At 43.5% G+C, this 6946-nt stretch overlaps 1 protein-coding gene across 1 annotated transcript in view; it reads right to left on the bottom strand.

Moving 5' to 3' along the window:
* Positions 1-6946, bottom strand: part of MYO3B (myosin IIIB) — a 638187-nt gene that overhangs the window by 606736 nt on the left and 24505 nt on the right. The gene's annotated exons all lie outside the window — the stretch shown is intronic.

Below are 6946 nucleotides of genomic sequence, written 5' to 3'. Positions count from 1 at the left end.
AAATCAGAAGAGCGAACAGTGAAAGTTCAGAGGAAATTAGTACAAATATTAAATATAATAAACATGCAGAGACACACAAAATAAGAAAACACATAGTACATAAGCATGAACAAATTACAGAATAATTCCAAACTAACATATAAGTAAGTACATGATATAACGGCCAGGGCTGGTAAGAAAGAGACTAGGCCCATTTGTAGGAACTGACTTCTTCACAAACAACCTATCTGCACATGGTTAGATAGAACCCACTGAAGGACAGCACAGATGTCATCTCTTCTGGGAGGCCTTTCCTACTTTTCCCAGTAGAGGTGCCCTTTCTTAATGGTCTCACTGTATTATGTACCCTTTTCTAGGAGTTATCACATTGTCTGACATTTGTTGTTCACATGTTGGTCTTCTCCACCAGTGACTCCTAGAGGAGGCCATGCCTTAATAATTTTCTCTGCCTCATCGGCAAACACCCAATGTATAATAAGTGCTCAGTAAATGTTTATTTAACATAGGATTAAAAATCAGAATTTTAAAAAGCAATGAGGTTTTCTCAATTTTAAAAACAGTTCTAGTTTCATAAAACACTAAAGAAAATACAGACAAATAAAAGAATATAAATATTAATACTCATAAAATTCCACCATCCAAACATAACCACTCTTAACTGTAAATATCATTGCAGATACAAACACACACACACACTCAAATACACTCACATAAAGATGAATGGCTTTGTTTGTTTGCTTGTTTCACAAGGCTGACGATCTGGTTTCTAGCCCCATCTCCTTACCGAATTGGTATTTCAAAGGCTTCTATCAGTCATGAAATTCAAGACACTTAAATCTCATCCTCATGCTCCAGGGCATCAGCCATTGCTCACTGCCTTTACCTTTCTAAAACACTCCCCGCCCTTTGTTTCCTTTACATCTTACTTTCCTGGTTCCTATTCTGCCTCTCCATTCTCCCATTAATGTGGACATTTAAACTGAAGTCCTGCCTTCAGTCCTCCCCTTGTCTCCCAAGTGGCTCATCTACACCAAAGGTTTTAACCATCATGCCTTGGCACGTGGCGCCATCTTTCCAGCCCTATTTTGTTCGAGTCCTCTGGTCCCAGTCCAGGATTACTAACTGCTGGCCACACATCTCCACTTACATGCACCCCCTAATCCTCAGACATAGCACGTATAAAACTAAAACAACCACCTGTGGTTCCTCAAAGCCACTACTCAACTCTCAATGTCCATCAGGGTTCCCATCGTTTTCCTGGTAGCCCAAGCTACTGCCTCACTCTCACATTAGTCAGCCACGAAGTCATGTCCATTCTTTGTTCATTCCTGTGCCTCCATTTTCATCCCCACTGCTGCCACCTCTATGCATCTTACAAGGGATGGCTACAAAACTTTCTTGTCTCCCTTCCTCTAGTCTCCTTTTATTACAACTCCTAATGGACCTCACAACCAGATACAACATCCAAAGCCATCAATTCACTCATGTCACAATCTTGCTTAAACAAATAACCTGTGATGGCTCCCTACTGCTAAATTAAATAAAGACCACATTCTTCAAATATTTAAGCAACCTAAATGCAGCTTCCATTCCTGTGTCAAAACTCCTTTCATTTCCTTGTGTCAAGCTTATAATGAATTTCAACCTAACCCCTTGCCATTTCCTGAACCATCCTTGGACATCCACACCTCTGTCATTTTGTCCAGGTGATTTCTGCCCCCAGGAGTGCTCATTCCACCATGTCCATTAATCAAGAATCCTGCCAGCCCTTCAAGAGCCAGCTCATGTTCCCTAACCCTCCACAAACAGGCAGCACCTCCTCCTCTGACACTGTATGGTGCTCATATATGAGGAGCTGCCCTGTGGTGCCGCTCTGTGGATAAACCTCAACACCCTCAACACCCAAACAGGCCCTGGGCATCTTACAGACAGGGACTGTCTAATTCATATCAGTCCCCTCTGCACTTGCATCAGCTGTCACTCAACAAATATTTATGAAACCAAAGAAGAGGATGAATGCAGTTAAACGGAAAGGGCTGAATCTTGGAGTCCCAAAGCAAAAACTTAAGCTGACCCTTGAAGAAAGTATATGCCTTGAATTAGTGGGGATTGTGGAAAAGACATTCAAGAAAAAAAAAAATTAATGGAGGCAGGTTGGGCATTTTCAACAAGAAAGCCCTTCACTGTGCAGGGCTGTCCTGCAAATATCAGGATCCTGCGCCCTGGCTCACTCTGCGCCAGCCCCCCTTCCACTGTGACGACCACAGACAGCCCCCGGCCCTGCTTCCGGGTGGGAAGGATTAACTGAAGGCGCTGCACAGCGAGCTATGGGCACTGGAGAGGGAACTGCTGGACCCGGACACGATGTGACTGGAGCAAAAGAATTACTTCCATTGGAGGTGAGAAGAAGCGCACCCAGCACCATCTATCTTTCAACCCCTCATGCTGCTGTGCAGGAAATAAAGCAACTGACAGCCACTCCTCTTCTTCTTTCCAATAGCTTCACTCACACACACACTGGGAAGCAGTGAAAAATAAGGTGAAGACCGTGGTCTCCAGCCCTGGGTTCAAATCTCAGCTTTTACGTTTACTAGCTTTGTTGGCAAGGGGAGAATTGCTTAACCTTCTGTGCCTCTGCTTCCTCATCCACTAAACAGAAATAATGAGAGTACGCACCTTTCAGAGTTGTGTGGTAGTCCCAGCCAACAGAAAGCACAAAACACACTGTTTATTATCACATCTTGGAAAAATCCACTAGCGAGAAGAGAGAGGAATAGCACCACTACATACCCTTTTAGTAACCAGTAAAACCTCTTCTATCATAGAGAACATTTTCTGAGTAAATACTAGGTGCTGGACACAATGCCAGGTGCCATAACTCCATGAGACAGTAACTGTTACTATTTCCACTTTACAGATAGGAAAACTGAGGCATTGAAAGGTTAAGTAAGTTAAGCTGGGAGCCAGGATTTAAATCTTTTTGTTTACCCCACCCTGACTCATTGATTCAACTAATATTTGATGAGCATCTACTAAGTGTTGGGCACTGTTCTAGGTGCTGAGGGTACAGCAATGATCAAAAAAGGCTAAAACCATGCCTTCATGGAGCTTACATTCTAGTAGGGGGAGAGAGAGAATCAACAAAATAAATAAATACAATAAATAGATGATGGGTAGTGATCAACTGCTAGCAGACAATTAAGCAGGGAAGGTGGATAGAAAGAGTGGTGGTAGGTAGGGGAACTGCAGTTCTAAAATGCATGGCCAGAGAAGTATCATTGAGCAGGACGCATTTGAGAAATGAGAGGAAAGAGATGAAAGAGTAAAACTCTTAGCCAGGTGGTGGGGGTGGGAGCCATTCCAGATAATGGATATAGGAAGTGCAAAGGCCCTGAGGCAGGAGTTTGCCTGGCTTACCCAGGGAATAGCAAGAAGCCAGTGCAGCTTCAGTGGAATAAGCAAGGCAGAGAAGTAGGAGTTGGGGTCAGAGAGATATGGGGTGGGGAAAGAAGATCATGTAGGTCTTCATCAGCCTTGTAAGGTAAGGACCTGGCTTTTACTTAGACAGATAGAAAGCTGTTGGTGGGATTTGAGCAGGCGGGACATGATCTGACTTATATTCTAACAAGTTACTCTGGTAGCTGCATGGAGAGTGGACTGAAGGAGATGTCACTTGGAGGTCCCTTAAGAACAGCCAAAGTTATTGGCAAGAACAAAGAAGCAACAATGTCTTCCTCAATTCTAGCAGGTGTGATCACAATGGACTTTTTTTTTTTTCAGAGCAAAGTGCTTGGGAAGCCTCTTTCCACTCTACCTAAGATGTTTGTTGAATACATAGGTCATAGGGAACCCTCATCAACTATACTGTACTGGGACCCTTTCTAAAACTGTCAGGATGCACCCACAGCAGCTGGCTGGAAATTGCTACATTCTCACTCATCACTCCTCAGTGTTTCCCTCACTTTGGGAGGTGAAGCTGAGTACAGAACTGGTTGTCCAATCTTAGTACAAGGTAGGCCTGCTGTGATCAGAACATTTAGAACACGGCCAAGTGGTAGGGCAAAGTCCAAAGAGAGCTAGGCTTAAGCTCAGCCAGATATTCCACAAAATGCGTATTGACACCTACTCTGAGCAAGTCAAGGAGAGACTCTAAAATGAATCAAATTCAGCCCTGACCTAAGGGGGCATACTGTTCAGTATGTGAAAGGATACGACTTGAACACAAGTCACTAGACAGCAATAAGTATACACTACACATGACACACTATATAGTATATTTACTTGAATAGAGTTATAGAGTTACTGGAATACTTGAATACAAGTAACTACACTGCAAAACAGAAAGTGACAAATGTCCCATAAGGAGGGAAACAGTCTATCCAGCCCAGAGGATCCAGGGGTGGCATTTGACTTGGCCTTAAAGAGGAAGCTGGAGCTAGAGACACGGAGATGGGCAGAAGCCATGCCGGGCAGAGGGAGCAGAGGGAGAGACTAGAAAATGGAGGACTCAGGATGGGAACAAAGGTTGGGAGAGTTTCAGGAGACCCACAACATATTTATAATGAAGATTCTGGGCCCACTCCCAGCATTTCTGAGTTGATGGGTGGAGAAATCTGTATTTTTAGCAAGAACCCTCAAGTAATTCTAAAGCAGTCATTTCCCACTCAACTCCACCTCCACCTCCACTTTGAGAAACACCAGTAGACATGAGTTAAAACCACCCCATGTAGTTTTCCTTATTATTCTCTCTCATATAATCCTGTTTATTTCCTCTACAGCACTAACTATTATAGATACTATTTATATATCCGTTTACTTACTATTGTTTCACTCCACAGGATATGAGCTCTATTAAGTCACCAACATACAACAGATACTAAACACTGGCAGAATGTTGAATGGTAGAGCTGGAACTAAATCCTGGAGGCCTTGAAAACCCCACTAGGTGTGTAAACCTTATTCTAAAGGCAAGTCACTTAACCTCTCTGTGCCTCAGTTCCTTCTTCTGTAGAATATGGATAATAAGAATACCTTCTCTATGGGCTTGTTCTATGGATTAAGATAAACATGCAAACACATGTAAACTTCCTAGATCTATTCCTGGTTCACAGCAAGCCCTCAATAAATTATTATTATTATTAGCCAGTGGGAAGCTATGGACGTTTCCAAACCTAATAGTAACCTAATGGTCCGTTTAGGAAGATTCACCTGGTAGGAGCATGTAAAGATGGATGAAAGGAGGTGACTCTAATTAGGAAGATGAAGCAGAAGGCTACTATGGATTTGGGTTAGAATTATGAGGGCTTGTACTAAGGCAGAAGTCTCAGGAAGAGAGAGAGGGCTATCTGGGAGAAGATTAATAGTAGCAGAATCAACAAATTTGGGGTAAAACATAGGCTGTAGAATGAAAAGGAAAAGCAGAATTAAAAAACAGCTAAAGTTTTGAGCCTGGAGAGCTAAGAGACAGTTGACCAAAATGGAGAGCCCTGGAGAAGGCGTGGTTCTGGGAGAGACTCCAAGTTCTTTTGGGGACCTGCCAAGTTGAAGGATAAGCGACAAGAAGGCAGAATTGGAGCTCAGGAAAGAGGCTGCGCTGGGAGAACTGACTGCAGAACAATCTGTAGAGAGGCATGTTTACCTGTGACCCTGCTGTGGTTCCCAAGGCAGAGGTGGGTGTGGAGGAGAGGGGGCAAGGGCAGAATCTCACAGAATCTGTCCACTGAGTGCGGGTGCAGGGCACGGAAGAGGAGCCACAGGAGGGGCCGACGGGGAGGTAGGGAGAGAACAGAGAGCAGAGTTTTGAGAAGTGGGGTTAATACTGGGGCTAAATGCCCCTGAGCGGATAAGGAGGAGACGGGTTAAGGATAGGTCTAGAATTTTGTCTTCAAAAAGGTGTTGTGAGGAGGCTCCAGGTGACAGTATGGCCAGGACTTGAACCACCCCATCTGGGAGCTAAAAGCAATTGTTCCTAAATGGCATACAGGTGGCGTGGTCAGCCCTGTCCACAGAACTGCATCTTGGGGGGCTGCTGGGCCCAGTACACGGTCACTCTGCCTGGAGAATGGCTCTGAGCTGCAGGGACCCTGTGTTCACAGGGTGACAGGGAAAGATAATGGGTATGAGCCAAACATTTTTTTTTAAAGGATTACAGAAAAATCAGACAAAAGTCATAGTTCCATGGGCTCATGATAAAGCCATTGTCACTCAGGCCTCTAACATTTGCAAAATAGCTCCTGTAGATGAAAAAGTCTCAATCAGCTGCCTAAAAATACATTTCCATGTAAAGATGGATGAAAGGAGGTGACTTTAATTTGTGGAAGTGACCGTACTTTACAAAAATTATGAGTGAAAAAGAAAAGCATTAATAAACAGAACATGTTCTGTAAAATCCTTGCTTTTACTTAGAGAAATAATGCCATTTTTCTATGGTGAAATCTTTTGCTCAGGGGCAAAAAGTCACTGCTATGGACTAAATGTTTGTGTCCCCCCCGCCAAATTCAAATGCTGAAGCCCTAATCCCCAATGTGATGGTATTTGGAGGTGGGGCCTTTGAGAGGTGATTAGGTGATGGAGCCTTCAGGAATAGGCTTAGTGCCCTTATAAGAAGAGACAAAGAGAGATGATCACTCTCTCCCTGCCACGTGAAGACACAGCAAGAAGGTGTCAGTCTGCATACCAAGAAGTGGGCTCTCAACACAACCCAACAATGCTGGTACCCTGATTTTGGACTTCCCAGACTCCAGAAACTGTGAGAAATAAATTTCTGTTTTTAAGCCACCTAGTCTATGGTGTTCTGTTATAGCAGCCTGAACAGACCAAGGTAGTCACCAAGCTATATCAGAGACCAAAATAGAAAACTATCTGATTTCATCATCAAGGGCTATATGTGGATGGGAAGGAAATCTTACAAATTTACAAGATTTCTTATTCTAACAAGTTCTAAATT

Source organism: Balaenoptera physalus, assembly GCF_965194825.1.
Source record: "Balaenoptera physalus genome assembly, chromosome: 6".
Classification (NCBI taxonomy): domain Eukaryota; kingdom Metazoa; phylum Chordata; class Mammalia; order Artiodactyla; family Balaenopteridae; genus Balaenoptera; species Balaenoptera physalus.
The sequence above is the reverse complement of the archived record's forward strand: the minus strand, read 5'-3'. Positions and strand labels throughout refer to the sequence as shown.